Genomic DNA, 17,825 nt, shown 5'->3' with positions numbered 1-17,825 from the left:
ATTGTTTGGTAAGAGACATTCATGCCAGTGGCCTGCTGGAGGTCATTTTGTAGGGCTCTGGCTCCTGTTTGTTTTTGCTCAAAGGAGCAGATACCGGTCCTGACGATGGGTCAATGGCCTTCTACGACTCTGTCCAGCTCTCCTAGAGTAACTACCTTTCTCCTGGAATCTCCTGGAATCTCCTCCATGCTCTTGAGACTGCTAGGAGACACTTTAAACCTGGCAATAGCACATATTGATGTACCATCCTCGAGTTGGACTCCCTGTGCAACCTCTATAGGGTCCAGGTATCGCCTCATGCTACCAGTAGTGACACTGACCCTGGCCAAATGCAAAACTAGTGGAAAACAGAAAAAAAAAAAATGTCAGTGCCCTTACCTCTAAGGCCCCGTTCACATACAAGCGACGGAGGTCGCGCTGCGAGCAGCGTCCCGCGACCTCGGAGCGGCCGCCACGGACTTCATAACATTGAAGTCTATGGCGGTCGCCTCCTGGTCGCCCCAAAAGAAGCTCCGGACCCTTTTTCTAAGTCGGAGCGACTTGTGTCGCTCCTATTGGAACGGGTCCGCAGCTTCCCTATGGGAGGCGACCTACGGCACCCTGTGAGGCGACCAGGTCGCCATAGGTCGCCTCCCATAGGGTCGCCTCACAGGTCGCCTTAGTGTGAACGGGGACTTAAACCATTCCTGTTTTGAGGTTGTCTCATTGTTGTCCATCTAGCGCACCTGTTAATTACCACCAGCTAAAATAATAACCCCCTCTGCTACTTACCTTACCAGATCCATATCCCAGAAGCTTAATTGACTTAATGCTTATACGCCGATTAAAAAGTGTTTATATCTAGATATATACATTCAACTGGATAAGGAATATACATGTATCTAGACAATGTATCCCTGAGTGCAGCTTTAATACCCAATGATGATTTTTTTTAGCCAATTGCATGTCCCTGTGGAACTCCCCGTCCTGTAGACACAGCCAGAACCCCCAAAGGGATAGGAATGACCTCTTATGCTCACCATGTTACAGTCTGCTTGTACAAACTCATTTAGACTAACCCAACGACTATGCAGTACAAAGGTCTGCCTGATTGGATAGATATAGTAGATTCTCATTACATAGTTTTGGTAAGGCTCCATTCACATACTGGCATATCAGATCATGCCCATGTGATTCCCGTGACCTGCAATGGCACCTCAAACGCGGTGCGATTTTGCCACCCAACGAATCGCGTTAAAACTGCACAAACCTAATCACTGGACGCCAGTCACTCAAAAAAAAAAAAAAAAAAGTACAAGAACTTCTTATGGAGGACAAAAGTCTTGCAATTATGTTGGCGCGCTCTTACAGCGATTCGTCAGGTGACAACCATGGCAAAACCTTGCCGCGTTTAAGGTGCTATTGCAAGTCACGGGAATCACACGGGTGTCCTGCAATTTGCAATGATTCAGGATCGCAGGCACGATTCGGCCTATGATCTGATACGCCAGTATGTGAACAAAGCCTAAATCTAAATTGGATTGTACATTGATTGTATTGTGTATGGTGACCCCCCCTAAACGGTCAGCAGAAAATTTGCTTTTAAGATTGCCACGCTTTGTTTTGATTGCTGCTCAGAATTGTGAACTCCCCCTCACATTCAGTTCCTGAAAACAGAAAGGCCTACACAATTCTGCTTCACTCCAACACACTCTTGCCCTACAATAGTCCACTTGTAGTTGGTAGATGGAAAGGGATAGATAGTACGACCTTCGGGTTAGATGTACCGTCAGCTTTATCCTAGTTTCAGCCTGGGAAAACTGCATGCAATTAGGACAGGAGTCGCTATATATATATACTAACACCACCAACGTTGGTAAGCGTTGGTGGGGTTAGGATTGGTCTACAGTTGCATTAATTGCTGTCAAAAAGGCCTCAAATTGTCTTTGGTTGGGAGGTTGGAATGTCACCCCGTGTTTGTACTTTTGGAGGCTGCACTTAAACATATAAAACATTTATGTGGGTACCATGCATCAATTACACTGTTATGGTCGTAAAAGGCGAATTTTGCATTTCAGGGGGTAAAAAAAAAAAAAAACACACAACCTTTTTAGCTGCTGGTGCCAGGCTCTCTTCTCCGGCACAAACTGCATACACACCCGGCCCTAAAACATCACCACAATCACATCTACAGCCAATTCCGCAGCAAGTTGCCATTTCCCAGCTAACCGTTATCACTCCCCTGGGATGAAGAACAGGCCAGCAACACCTGATCTCCGATATCAACATGTTACAGGAACCAACCGGAAAACACAATTCAGTGCCCAGATCCATGAAATCCATACATTTTCCAGCAACAGCACCCTGCCAAGGTACTGGCCACTGCAGCAGACACCCCCATACCCCTACAAAGAAAGCCATCAGACCCCCCCTCCCCAATACACACACATATATAAAAGATATGTCTATCTCTATATTAATTGGGGCATATATATATATATATATATATATATATATATATATATATATATATACACACACACACACATATATATATAGGAGAGTCTCTCTTGACAATAAGCTCAATTAATAGACATATCTCATATATATATATATATATATATATATATATATATATATATATATATATACACATACATATATACATACACACACACACACACACACATCTCGTTATAGAATTATATATATATATATATATATATATATATATATATATATATATATATATATATATATATATATATATAGTTACTATTCTATAACAAGAGGTATATATATATATATATATATATATATATATATATATATACACACACACACACATATATATATAGGAGAGTCTCTCTTGACAATAAGCTCAACAATTAATAGACATATCCCTCTGTATATATACACACACACACATACATCTCTTGTTATAGAATAATATATATATATATATATATATATATATATATATATATATATATATATATATATATATGTGTGTGTTTATATGTGTGTATATATATCGAATATATATATATATATATATATATATATATATATATATATATATATATATATATATATAGGGTTATTCTATAACAAGAGCTGTATGTACAATATATATATATATATATATATATATATATATATATATATATATATATATATACACACATACATATAGCGTTATTCTATAACAAGAGATATCTATATATATATATATATATATATATATATCTATATATATATATATATATATCTATATATATATATATATATATATCTATATATATATATATATATATCTATATATATATATATATCTATATCTATATCTATATCTATATATAATATACATATATACACACACACACATACACACACACACACACTACAAGCTCCTCTCACTAGGGTTGTCACCTCATCCCTTTAATTTAATCCAGGACACAAATGAATTACACAGGTTCTGAGGCTGATATAATGCACATAAGGCACCCAGTGATATTAATTACCACCTTAATCAGCCCCAGACCCTGTGTAATAATGTGTGCCCTGGTATACAGGGATGAGGTGGTAACCTTAGTCCTCACATATAGATATACAGAAGACTATAAGCCCCACCCACCTGTCTGAAGAACCCCCGCTACTTGCAAAGGATGCAAAACAAACAAATGCAGCTCCCCCCTCCCAGCTGGCGAGTGCTGCGCCCAGCGGCCCCCCCATTACCATGCACATTGCACCCCACCCGGTCCTTCCTCACCTGCTCGGTGCGTATAATGCAGGGAGATCGTACTGTGCCCGGCCAGCTAAAGCTGCGCCTCCCTCTGCGTGTCTTTAAATCAGCCTCGTAGGCGCCTTCCCATTGGCCGCCGGTGACAGCTTCTCCCGAGCAAGAGAGGAGCGCGCTGATTGGTCGGCGGGCCCCTCCAGCCATTTCCATGTCTGTCGGTCATACACAGCTCTGCCAGGGCTCTGTGGTGTGGGCGGGAGCTGAAGGCTGAGGCTGTGACTGACAACCCTCAGGAGACACACAGTGCTGTACAGTGCAGACTGCCAGCAGGGAAATGAAACTCACCTGGCTGTCATTGTGGCCCAGAACTCCCAACATATAAATGGGAGATGTTTTATCACAGTGTGAGGAGTCTTCACTACATGAGAAGACTTAGGCCCCTTTCACACATGATGTCCGTTTTTCATCCATCCATTGACGGATGAAAAACGGACATCGATGCATCTCTATGTAAAAACTGATGACAACGGATGAAAGACGGATAACAACTGACGAAAAACGGATGACAACTGACGTAGTGTGAAAGGGGCCTTAGGCCCCTTTCACACATGCTGTCCGTTTGTCCGTTTTTCATCCATCCGTTGACGGATGAAAAACGGACATCAATGCATCTCTATGTAAAAACGGATGACAAAGGATGATCATCAGTTAACATCCGTTTTCATCCACTTCCGTCAATGTCCGTTTTTTTGAACGGATGAATGCCCTATTTTTCATCCGTCAAAAAAACGGATCGGACGAAAAACGGATGTCAACTGATGACAACGGATGAAAAACTGATGTCAACGGATGACAACGGATGAAAAACTGATGTCAACTGATGACAACGGATGAAAAACGGACGACAACGGATGAAAAACGGATGAAAAACGGATAACAACTGACGAAAAACGGATGAAAAACTGATGAAAAACGGATGAAAAACTGATACATTTGACGTGACTGAACTGATGAACTGAACGGACTGTATGTGTGAAAGGGGCCTTAGGGTTGTCACCTCATCGCTTTATACCAGGACACACATTCATTCTGTGGCTGATTAAGGTGGTCATTAGCCAGTTCTGGACCAGAAGATTTTCCTCCTTAACCACTTAAGCCCCGGAAGATTTTACCCCCTTCCTGACCAGGGCCTATTTTGCGATTCGGCACTGCGTGACTTTAACGGACAATTGCGCGGTCGTGCAAAGCTGTACCTAAACTAATTTGACGTCCTTTTTTTCCCACAAACAGAGCTTTCTATTGGTGGTATTTGATCACCTGTGCGGTTTCATGATCACGCGCTATAAACAAAAAAATAGCGACAATTTTGCAAAAATAACAATATTTTTCACATTTTTTATATGAAATTCCCCCCCAAAAAAATGTAAAAATCCAAATTTTTTAACATTTTCGGCCAATTTGTTTTATGCTACATATGTTTGGTAAAAAAAAAATCGCAAAAAGCGTATTTTGATTGGTGTGCGCAAAAGTTATCGCGTTTACTAACAAAGGGAAAGATTTTTGTCATTTTTGTTGTTTTTTTTTAACAAGTAATGGCAGCAATCTGTGATTTTTTTTGCGGTACTGCGACATTGCGGCGGACAGATCGGACCCTTGACTGACATTTTTGACACTTTTGGGGTTACCAGTGACATTTCTACAGTAATCAGTGCTATACATATGCACTGTTACTGCAAAATTACACTGGCAGTGAAGGGGTTAACTTTTTGAGAGGGAGGGGTTATGTGTGTCCCTAGGGGCGTGATTCTAACTGTGATTGGCTGTGGCTTGAGGTGTATGAACAGTGATCAACGGTCCTACATAGTAGAACCGTATGATCACCATTCATACACAGGGGAGAATGACAGGCGGCTTGTTTACATTAGCCGCCTGCCTTTCTCCCTCTGCACCGACGATCGGTGAGTGACCGGCGGACATCGGGTCCACCGGTCACACGCGTGGGGGGGGGTCCGTGACCACGCGGGAGCGCGCCTCCGGGGGCGCCCGCTCGCTCCCTAGACCCTCACAGGCTAGCGACGTAGTACTACATCGCTCTGCCTGTGAGGGGCTGACCGCCGCAGTAAATAGTCGCGGTCGGCAAGTGGTTAATGACCAGGCCATTTTTTGTGATTCGGCACTGCGTTATTTTAACGGACAATTGCGCAGTCGTGCGACGCTGTACCCAAATAAAACTGATGTATTTTTTCCCCCACAAGTAGAGCTTTATTTTGGTGGCATTTGATCACCTCTGCAATTTTTATTTTTTGCACTATAATCAAAAAAAGAGCGACAATTCAGAAAAAAAAATATATATTTTTCACTTTCTGCTATATAACATTCCTAATAAAAAAAAATGTAAAAATCAATTGTTTTCATCCTTTTAGCCCAATTTGTTTTCTGCTACATCTTTTGGGTAAATGAAATCCCAATAATCGTATTTTGATTGGTTTGCGTGTAGCACCCTCCTAGGTAGGTGCTAGGAAAAGCATATTGTGGCCCTGTCTGCTTATCAGGGGGGCCTGATCATTCAGCTAGGCTGTCACGTGTTTCCAGGTGTGTCTGTTGATTCTGGGGAATCTCCCCACTGTGTCCAATGAGGGCTCTTGTTGGACAGTGGAGGAAACCTGGCCAATTACCCACCAGAACTTATAACTATCCCAGAGGGCAGAGTGTGCCGCAATGCACCCTGGGATGGGATATAAGTCTGAGGGGAGCACATGACAGAGTGTCTTTTGCGGGAAGCCGAGACCCAGGAGGAGGCTGATGGCTGTCACTCCTCCTGTCAAAGGAAGTAAGTGTGTCCTGGGTGTTCGGCTTAGAGGACCGGAGGTTGAGCTGGGCTGTGGGAGTGGATCCAGGTTGCTGTGGACCGTGTGGAGCTGCTGGGCAGAAGTTTCCAGGAAAAACAGTGTTGGGAGTACTCAAAACTGCCCAGGGGTCTGCCTAGGATAGGGGGCCACGCCAGAAGGTCAAAGGGATCCGGGAGGCAGCTAACCAGTAGAGCTAGAAAGGGGGTGCCTGTGTCTAAACCCTGAAGATAAGTGAGAGAAAGGGGGCGCTGCTGTGGGCCCTGAAGTGTTCAGCAGTGCATCAGTGTATATAAGTAGCTACCTCAGCAAGGAGTGCTTAAAGGAGCTTAAAGAGGACTTCTTTATTCAGAAACGCTGTCACAAGTCAGTTCAGCGTTAACAGGCATCAGGCCAGCGTTGACCGGCATCCTGCCAGCGCCAATCAGCATTTTTCAAGTGTCTTCAGCAATTTGTGCATAGTTGAGCCAAAGAAGTATGCCAATCATCCCTTCTCCCATCCAAGTTACAAATTACAAATTAAATACAAAAACCCAAAGATACTGGACTGGTCATTGTCTCAGTGCTCACACTTGGAGAACATACTTAAATGTGCTGTTGTCGCTAGCGGTAACCCAGGGGGACCCATATCCAGCAAAATCTTGGCTGGAAATCTTGCTACATTTGGGGGCTCGTCCGGGATTTCGCCCTGGGTTACTGGGTCAGTTGCCCATGGCAATGGCCAAAGAAAACGTTCAAAATCTCCATTTTTGTGTGTGGGTCTTTATTCCAAAACTCAAGCCAAGTGTGAGGTCAGCTCCCCAGGAGAGAGGGAGAGTGGGATGAAGATTAATGTGCACATGGAGGGTTGCCCGTGGCAACACAAATGTTCCAGTCAGTACTGCAGAATAGCAGGAACCTTCCATTTCAGTTTTAGATGTACTCTGCTATCAAGTATTGGAGAGCAGGGAAGAGATCTATGCCAGCGAATAAAAGCTGCAGCTGCTTAACAGAGAAAGGTCCCGGGGGGGGGGGCGAAGAAAATGTTGGCCAGGGGCACATGGAGCAGGGGCCAGGTGTGTGTGCAGGCTATATGGAGTGATGTTGACCATGCTTATGACAGCGGGACATTTGTTCTATACAGCAATTGCAGTGATACTGTGAAGATTGCAGTCGGCCATGCCTGGAGGGGCAGTGGGACTATCTTCGGAGACAGTATGGTGGGCCTTATTTGCACATGTGTCGGGGAGAGGACTGTTGACCGTGCATGTGACAGCGGGACATTTCTCTTGCCTGTCAAAGAGGGACAGCTGCCTCTGGGGGAGGGAGGCGCAGCTGGGGCCCTGTTGCAAGTAAGAAGGGTGGATGCATGTCTGGTGAGGGACATGGTCCGCTTTGCAGCATCTTCCCTGCGGGCTAGAGAGAGAGAGCATGGCATGGGAGGAGTTGCTGCACCGCGGGGGAAAGGGTGATCCAGAAAGCACTGCCTAGCAGGAGGAGCCACCGACAAACAAGAAGTATGGGTGGAGACATCGGTTGCCCCCAGCCAACCAGGAGTGACTAGGGGAGTCCATATAATACTCCCTCCTTCGGGTGCGGCTGAGAGGGAGACACGTGAGAGGAGAAGCGCCATGGAGTTGTTTGGAGAAGAGAAGTGCGCAGTCATGATTGCTTCACCAGTTGGCGGAGAACCTGCTGGGCAGACCGGGAAGCCAATGCCAACTTTTGTGTGGGACACGGGCATACGGATGGTGCCCGAGGGAAGACTGGCGCTGTGCACTGGAGAAGGTCAGGAGTATCTTGGCACGGTATGTCCTCAGTGTGCGAGGGTCACGATGAAGGTGCAAGAGTGGAGTCAGTGCGGGCATTGCGGCTATCTGCTGCTGCGGGTGGAGAAGAGTGAAGGCCGGCCCAGGCAGATGTGTGTGGCTTGGGAGTCGGGGCTCACTCTGGAAGTGACAGGCACAGAGTCCAGGTTCCTCCGCGGAGGCGGGAGGCAGGGCCGGACTGGCCTATCGGGATACTGGGAGATTTCCCGATGGGCCGCCGGCCCTGGGGCCGCTTTAAGACCAGGCCACCCGCAGCGCCGCTTTAAGCATTGGCGGCCGCTGCATTGATTGGGGCCGGTCGCCGGCGCCGCTGATAATGGTTGGACACTGCAGGCCTGCACTGCCCCGCCCCCCGCTGGGCTCCGTCTCTCCTACGTCAGCCGCTGTGAGCGGCGTGACGTCACGAGGCGGCTGCCCCTGCGCGGCGGATCGGCGGCGGTGCTGTGCGGTGCATGAGCTGAGGCGAGCTGTGGCTGGCGCGGCTGCTGAAGAATGCCTGTCACGGTGCCGACAAGGATGGTCCCTCCTCCTGTGAAACAGACGAGACGTCATGCACCACATGTGATGTGATCGCAGGTGAGGGGGCTTACTGAGGGGTCTGTCTGTACTCTGTACTGGGAGGGGGCTGCCGCTTACTAAGGGGTCTGTAGTGGGAGGGGCTTACTAAGGGGTCTGTAGTGGAGGGGCTTACTAAGGGGTCTGTAGTGGAGGGGCTTACTAAGGGGTCTGTAGTGGAGGGGCTTACTAAGGGGTCTGTAGTGGAGGGGCTTACTAAGGGGTCTGTAGTGGGAGGAGGGCTTACTGGGGGGGTCTGTACTGGTAGGGGGGCTTACTAAGGGGTCTGTACTGGGAGGGGGCTTACTAAGGGGTCTGTACTGGGAGGGGGCTGCCGCTTACTAAGGGGTCTGTACTGGGAGGGGGGCTTACTAAGGGGTCTGTAGTGGTGGAGGGGCTTACTAAGGGGTCTGTAGTGGTGGAGGGGCTTACTAAGGGGTCTGTAGTGGTAGGGGGGCTTACTAAGGGGTCTGTACTGGGAGGGGGGCTTACTAAGGGGTCTGTACTGGGAGGGGGGCTTACTAAGGGGTCTGTACTGGGAGGGGGGCTTACTAAGGGGTCTGTACTGGGAGGGGGGCTTACTGGGGGGGTCTGTTCTGGTAGGGGGGCTTACTAAGGGGTCTGTACTGGGAGGGGGGCTTACTAAGGGGTCTGTACTGGGAGGGGGCTGCCGCTTACTAAGGGGTCTGTCTGTACTGGGAGGGGGGCTTACTAAGGGGTCTGTAGTGGTGGAGAGGCTTACTAAGGGGTCTGTAGTGGTGGAGGGGCTTACTAAGGGGTCTGTAGTGGTAGGGGGGCTTACTAAGGGGTCTGTAGTGGTAGGGGGGCTTACCAAGGGGTCTGTAGTGGTAGGGGGGCTTACTAAGGGGTCTGTACTGGGAGGGGGGCTTACTAAGGGGTCTGTACTGGGAGGGGGGGTTACTAAGGGGTCTGTAGTGGAGGGGCTTACTAAGGGGTCTGTAGTGGGAGGGGGGCTTACTGGGGGGTCTGTTCTGGTAGGAGGGGTTACTAAGGGGTCTGTACTGGGAGGGGGGCTTACTGGGGGGTCTGTTCTGGTAGGGGGGCTTACTAAGGGGTCTGTACTGGGAGGGGGGCTTACTAAGGGGTCTGTACTGGGAGGGAGGCTTACTGAGGGGTCTGTACTGGTAGGGGGCTTACTGGGGGGTCTGTAGTGGGAGGGGGGCTTACTGGGGGGTCTGTACTGGGAGGGGGGCTTACTGGGGGGTCTGTACTGAGAGGGGGGCTTGCTGGGGGGTCTGTACTGAGGGGGGCTTGCTGAGGGGTCTGTACTGGTAGGGGGGCTTGCTGGGGGGTCTGTACTGAGAGGGGGGCTTGCTGGGGGATCTGTACTGAGAGGGGGGCTTGCTGAGGGGTCTGTACTGGTAGGGGGGCTTACTAAGGAGTCTGTACTGGGAGGGGGGCTTACTGAGGGGTCTGTACTGGGAGGGGGCTTACTGAGGGGTCTGTACTGGGAGGGGGGCTTATTAAGGGGTCTGTACTGGGAGGGGGGCTTACTGAGGGGTCTGTAATGGGAGGGGGCTTACTGAGGGGTCTGTACTGGGAGGGGGGCTTACTAAGGGGTCTGTACTGGGAGGGGGGCTTACTGAGGGGTCTGTATTGGGAGGGGGGCTTACTGAGGGGTCTGTACTGGGAGGGGGGCTTGCTGGGGGGTCTGTACTGAGAGGGAGGCTTGCTGGGGGGTCTGTACTGGGAGGGGGGCTTGCTGGGGGGTCTGTACTGGGAGGGGGCTGCCGCTTACTAAGGGGTCTGTCTGTACTGGGAGGGGGGCTTACTAAGGGGTCTGTAGTGGTGGAGGGGCTTACTAAGGGGTCTGTAGTGGTGGAGGGGCTTACTAAGGGGTCTGTAGTGGTAGGGGGGGCTTACTAAGGGGTCTGTAGTGGTAGGGGGGCTTACCAAGGGGTCTGTAGTGGTAGGGGAGCTTACTAAGGGGTCTGTACTGGGAGGGGGGCTTACTAAGGGGTCTGTACTGGGAGGGGGGGTTACTAAGGGGTCTGTAGTGGAGGGGCTTACTAAGGGGTCTGTAGTGGGAGGGGGGCTTACTGGGGGGTCTGTTCTGGTAGGGGGGCTTACTAAGGGGTCTGTACTGGGAGGGGGGCTTACTGGGGGGTCTGTTCTGGTAGGGGGGCTTACTAAGGGGTCTGTACTGGGAGGGGGGCTTACTAAGGGGTCTGTACTGGGAGGGAGGCTTACTGAGGGGTCTGTACTGGTAGGGGGCTTACTGGGGGGTCTGTAGTGGGAGGGGGGCTTACTGGGGGGTCTGTGCTGGGAGGGGGGCTTACTGGGGGGTCTGTACTGAGAGGGGGGCTTGCTGGGGGGTCTGTACTGAGGGGGGCTTGCTGAGGGGTCTGTACTGGTAGGGGGGCTTGCTGGGTGGTCTGTACTGAGAGGGGGCTTGCTGGGGGGTCTGTACTGAGAGGGGGGCTTGCTGGGGGGTCTGTACTGAGAGGGGGGCTTGCTGAGGGGTCTGTACTGGTAGGGGGGCTTACTAAGGAGTCTGTACTGGGAGGGGGGCTTACTGAGGGGTCTGTACTGGGAGGGGGGCTTATTAAGGGGTCTGTACTGGGAGGGGGGCTTACTGAGGGGTCTGTAATGGGAGGGGGCTTACTGAGGGGTCTGTACTGGGAGGGGGGCTTACTAAGGGGTCTGTACTGGGAGGGGGGCTTACTGAGGGGTCTGTATTGGGAGGGGGGCTTGCTGAGGGGTCTGTACTGGGAGGGGGGCTTGCTGGGGGGTCTGTACTGAGAGGGGGGCTTGCTGGGGGGTCTGTACTGGGAGGGGGGCTTGCTGGGGGTCTGTACTGGGAGGGGGGCTTGCTGAGGGGTCTGTACTGGGAGGGGGGCTTGCTGAGGGGTCTGTACTGGGAGGGGGGCTTGCTGGGGGGTCTGTACTGGGAGGGAGGCTTGCTGGGGGGTCTGTACTGGGAGGGGGGCTTGCTGGGGGGTCTGTACTGGGAGGGGGGCTTGCTGAGAGGTCTGTACTGGGAGGGGGGCTTGCTGAGGGGTCTGTACTGGGAGGGGGGCTTGCTGAGGGGTCTGTACTGGGAGGGGGGCTTGCTGGGGGGTCTGTATTGGGAGGGGGCTTGCTGGGGGGTCTGTACTGGGAGGGGGGCTTGCTGAGGGGTCTGTACTGGGAGGGGGGCTTGCTGGGGGGTCTGTACTGGGAGAGGGGCTTGCTGAGGGGTCTGTACTGGGAGGGGGGCTTGCTGGGGGGTCTGTATTGGGAGGGGGGCTTGCTGGGGGGTCTGTATTGTATTAGGGATAGGGGGGAAACAGCATTGTATTAGGGGAAGGGGGGGTCAGCATTTTGTAAGGGGGCGGGGCCGGGGAACAGCATTGTATTAGGGGGAGGGAGGTTGCGCTGAAAATGATGTTGCGCTGGTATAATGACGCAATGCTATGGGGCTGGTATGTCATTTTTTCCAGGGCTGGTTTTCATACCCAGTCCGGCCCTGGCGGGAGGGGCATGATCAGAGTGCTGATGAAGTTGGAGGCCATGCAGTCTGACAGTGGTACAGCTTTGTCAATACGGGGGACTCAGTCACTTGGAAGAGAGTGCATGCCAGTCCAGCAGGCCGGAAGGTGGCCAGAGGATGCACCAGAATCCACTGCAGCAGAGACAAGGTCTGCCCCTGTTCCTATATCCCATCAAGGCCTCACTAACCAGTCTGAATAGTGAGGAAGAGCCAGGGTCATTAATGTGGGGTCTGCCAGTTTCTAATATAAATATGGATCCATAGTGGAGGGAATTGATGATTGGAGATCCAAAGATGAGACTGGGGTTCTGAAGCTGGGAGCAGCTCACCAGGTCCTGATGTTGTTACCGTGCCTGATAAAGAGACTCAGGAGTCAAATGAAAGAGGGGAGCTGGCCCAAAAATTGGGGTTCTGTGAGGCCTACACAAAAAAGGTCCCAGACCTAACCCCACCCACAAACTATGCCCAGGCTCGGGATCAGAATGAGGCGTACAGCTCCCTGATCAGAAGAGAGGAGACCCCTTTTTCTTTGCCTGGGAGAGGTAATAGGAAGACCCTCCCCAGGCTCTCACAGATGCAAAGATGGATGCAACGCTAAGTAGCAATGGAATATGAATATGGCGGGGGGTTCAGCAGTAGGTACTAAGTAAAAGTCTTTTTAAAAAAATAAAATAAATTTACACCAAATTAAAAAAAGCTGGAAAAAGGAAAAAACGAAGTGTTGCTCATAGTAAGCAATCACATTCTTAATTCTTTTTTCTCAGATCCTCTTAAAATTGAGCCTGATTTCAGTTTTACCTTCTTCCAGTTCTTATGAACATTGCCCAGTTTGGTTGGCTATTGTCCAGCCTAAAGTTGGATACTGGCTGAAGGAAAAAAACTGACAAATCACTGTACTAAAACTTGCTGTGTTAGTACACCAATCTCCTCATTGTGTTCCCCCCCTCAGCCATTGGACTGCCCACAGGATGGTTCACTGTAATAGCCAATCTTACTGGGCAGGTGCAAAGGGCACCATCTTGTGGATGTAAGCACTCACTGATTTTTTTGTTAACCTGGCATACCAGACAAGAGAAGCAGCACTGTGCATTGTTCATACATACAGAACATACCTCACAACTTGCGAGCTTCCGAGAATGAGGGATATGACAGGGAGGAAGTGACTTGGGGTGCGTGTAGCGGGGCGCAGCAAAAAAGTGGGTGTGGCAAAACATTTAAATGGGAGGGTCTAAGAGACATGGTTAAACAAATTCCTTTTACCTATAAAATACATTGAGCCTGGGGCCTCCGTAATTGCTGTTGTGTTAGCCTGTTTGGCCCTGACTTTTCACATGTAGCAATTTGGGATCTTTACTGGGCAGATGCAAAGGGCACCATCTTGTGGAAGGAAGCAGCAAAGCACACACTGATTTTTTGTTAAACATGCATACAGGAGAAGAGAAGTGGTACTTTGCAGATACCAGAGTATATACATACAGAAGAAGATACTTAGAATGCGGTGCACCCGGGAAACACAACAGTATCACAACAGCAATGGTAGACTCAGCCCAGCCTTAGTTAATTTCATTAAGGTATAAATAAAAAAGCTGCGCTATAATGAAAGGACTATATGTGAAATGAATATAAAGTCCTAATGAAGTCCCATAGTGAATTTGTGGATTGACGTTCTCAAGGTACCTAATTTATACACATATGTGATTTTATGCTTGTTATGTGCACTATGTCACAATACAGTATCACTCTATGAACTATTTATTTTTATACATGATTGGCGCCTATTGAATATATCTTGTCATCTGAGGCCCGGAATCGCTCTTAAGGGTCTTCCCCTGGTATACAGTGGATTCGGAGAGCCATATTTCACCATATCAGGCGTTTGAGTTTGCTGTTTCTGGTAGCAGTATATACATCCAGTGTCAATCCTTCCAGAAGATTTACACACCATTTGGATATTTTTGGACTTTATTATACTGTATATATATTTATAATTTATTATTTAGTTTTTCACTCAATCCACAAATTCACTATGGGACTTTATTAGGACTTTATATTAATTTCACATATAGTCCTTTCATTGTAGCCCAGCTTTTTTATTTATATGTTTTTGGGTGTTTGTAACATTTAAGTTGCTGCTTTGGAATTTCTTCATTATTTAGAGTGGTTAACTTTTTACTATTAATGTCATTAAGGCCCTGTTCATATGTAGTGATTTGAGATCACGGGCTGGCAGTATCCCCGTGATTCTGTCTGCAGTTTCAAATCACACTGCAATGCTGGCAAAATGCAGCACGTGTGTTTGTGTTCCTTTTATTTTTAGTGGCACCAAAACATGGTGTGGTTTTGGATCCTTGTGTGATAAATCGCTCAACAATCAAAGCAAAACCAACACACATTTTGGTGTCACTAAAAATGAATAGAACGCAAACACACGTGCTGCATTTTGCCAGCATTACCGTGCGATTTGGATTGGAATCTGGGTGTGGTGGCGGGCGGAATCACAGGAATATTCTGCCAACAATCCCAAATTGCTACATGTGAACAGTCAGGGCCTAACAGGCTAACACAACAGCAATTATAGAAGACTCAGCACCCAGCTCCTCAGTCAACAAACTTTGCTAGCAGTTCCCACAATCTCAGATATCTAGTTATAGTATGAATCAATGACAGGAAGAAATTCTGCACTGCAGTTTTAGTCTGAGGAGCACACAAGGGAAAGAGGCACACACACATGCACACACATATAATATCCAAAATTTAAAACTACGCTTGGAAAACATTATTAAAACCACAACTAATTGGTGATACAAGCAGTGACTCTGCTGTGAGATAATTAACACAGAATGCATTCAAATATGTAACAAAACAGCTGCGCAAAAATAAAGTGATAATAATAATAATGTATGTGATGCATACTAGCACATTATGCCATTAACTTTCAGGGAGAAGATTTTTTTGTGGTTTACTACCACTTTAAGCTAAGACTAGTAGGCCTAGCATCGCATGTAAAGGGTCAACAACTTCCTCAGCAGGATTACAATGTAGCAGGCTAGCAGCATACATTTAAATAGGGATTAATAACCTTTAGGGCAGCATTCAAATGTAGTAGCACAGCACTCCATACAGCCAAGGGTAAATCTCAGAATGTTCCCATTGTTATGTGAATGTGCAGATAGCACACACATGGGGAGAGAGAGAGCCTGTTCATTTGTAGGTTGCCTTCCTTTTTTTTTAGAGCCAATCTTTGTCATAAAATAGATAACACAAGAGCAAAGAAAAAAAATCCATCCTGCCCACTGTGCTTATATTCAGAATTGCAGAATTTGCTTTTGTAAGAGATCATCAACCTTACACCTATTTTACACTCTAATGTTGAGACTGAGGTATGCATTGCAAGCATGAAATAAGAGGAGGAAAAGAAGAGATATTATGAAAGAGTTTATAAAAACAGAAGGAAAAGACTGAACTCCAAGTGTTCTAGCAGCCCTGAACTTGATCCATGGTTGAAGTTCAGATCTAGAACACAGCACACACAGAGAGAAACACCTGGTGGTTGTTGGTTACCTGTCCTCCTGGAGTTAAGGTTAAGGTCCAGACAGCAGCACTTCAGAGAAAATTGAGATGATCCTTCCATGTGGTACTGCTAAGCAGGCAGGCAGGCTCAGCTGAGCTAACAGCACTCAGACTCAGGCTTAGGTATCTCCTTCCCCAAGCGACAGCCAAAGGCAGGAATTGGCAGCTCAAAGAGAGGAGGAGCTGATCATATGTGTCAGTGGGTGGGATAGGTGCTGCCCGCTCCCTCCCGCTCTGCTCTCAGTGCTGCTGTTCTCCTGGAAGCTTCTGCAACTTTCTGGACAAGTCAACACATGTCTCTGGAGTCTCAGACTGGACTAGAGAGGTGGTGTGGAGGCGGAGCAGACCGATGAGAGCACTGTCAGCCAGAGCCTCCCCCATCCCATGCCAAGCCTACAGCCTGGGCGGCGCTCTAGGTGGTCAGGTGGAGTAACAGCAGGCAGCAGCATTAAAATAGCAATACATTAGAGCCTAGTGCGGCGCTAAAAAAAAACACATTTTTTTTTCAATGTATATTGTACACTGATGCTCTGGGGGGAGTTTCAATCCCCCTAACCACCCCCCCCCCCTTATCTATGGCCCTGGCTCCCAGGGAGGTCATGTTAAATATTGAAGCAAAAAGAGACTTCTGGTGTGATGAAGCCATTTAGGATTTTCTGTTTGTCCCCAAGCCCCTTTGGGATTCACCCAGAATTGACCTCAACGAAAAATTCAATGCTGTAAAGACACAGTGGCTGTATGGACGGTCTATATACATTGACCGGGTGGAAGTTCGTCGTCTGGACGGGTCAGGCCAGGCTTGGTCCATCCGAGTGTGGGACAGCCAGGGAACCCTTGTCAGGGTCCCCCACCCAGAGTACTATATTTAAACAGAGTTCTTCACCTACCTGTACAAGACTGTAACAGTGAGGCTGGCTAGCCATTGAAAAATATATATAATGCTGAATGCTGAAGTTTACAGCTCAAGTTATTACCCTTCTTTTGACAAAGATTGTTATACTACAGAACCCTTGGGCCACCAGGCCAGGGTCCTAAAGAGGAACTTCAACTTTACAGATCCCTTGGGCCAACGGGCCAGGATATCTGGATTACAATTATTTGCCTGAAAAGGACCTGGATCAACACGGGTGGCCGTCGCAGTGATGGGCGGTGCATCCAGGAAGTCTAGAGGGGGGTGCTCTAAAGACCCCCAGTCAGTGGCGGCCAGTGCGTTGGGGCACAGGGGCCCCCTAATCTACATTTTTTTTCTGAGTCACCTGATTAGAGCCAGAGGCTGTAATAGGCTTCAGTAAAGGGTGGACCCGGGGCGCGAATGAAAATTTGCTATTGTCACACGGATCCTCCTCCTGACCAATCAGGAAACAGGTTGGAGACCCGCTTCCTGATTGGCCGAAAGGCAAAACCATGCCATTGTCTGAGAAGGAGGCGGGAGGACTCGAGGAGACACCGGGGGACTGAGGAGAAGCCGCCGCGGCAGGTAAGTGCACTGGTCTCGGGGGGGGGGCACGGCACGCAGGTCTCTCTGCATTGAAAGGGGGCACGCTGGTCTCTCTGCATTGAAAGGGGACACACTGATCTCTCTGCATTGAAAGAGGGCACACTGATCTCTCTGCATTGAATGGGGACACACTGAGCTCTCTGCATTGAATGGGTGCACACTGATCTCTCTGCATTGAAAGGGGCTCACTGATCTCTCTGCATTGAATGGGGGCACGATGATCTCTCTGCATTGAAAGGGGGCATGCTGGTCATTCTACATTGAATGGGGGCACGCTGGACACTCTGCATTGAAAGGGGGCACGCTGGACACTCTGCATTGAAAGGGGGCATGC

The 17,825-nt window shown here is 48.5% G+C and overlaps 1 protein-coding gene across 2 annotated transcripts in view; it reads right to left on the bottom strand.

The window, feature by feature from the left end:
• Positions 1 to 3,869, bottom strand: part of NDRG3 (NDRG family member 3) — a 108,833-nt gene extending 104,964 nt beyond the window's left edge. For both annotated transcript variants that reach the window (XM_082271753.1, XM_082271754.1), the window contains exon 1: positions 3,752 to 3,869. The gene's annotated coding sequence lies outside the window, so the exon portion shown is untranslated. The remainder of the gene's footprint in view (positions 1 to 3,751) is intronic.
• Between the last annotated feature and the right edge of the window lie 13,956 nt (positions 3,870 to 17,825).

The sequence above is a fragment of the Pelophylax lessonae genome (genome assembly GCF_965119305.1).
Source record: "Pelophylax lessonae genome assembly, chromosome: 11".
Classification (NCBI taxonomy): Eukaryota; Metazoa; Chordata; class Amphibia; order Anura; family Ranidae; genus Pelophylax; species Pelophylax lessonae.
The sequence above is the reverse complement of the archived record's forward strand: the minus strand, read 5'-3'. Positions and strand labels throughout refer to the sequence as shown.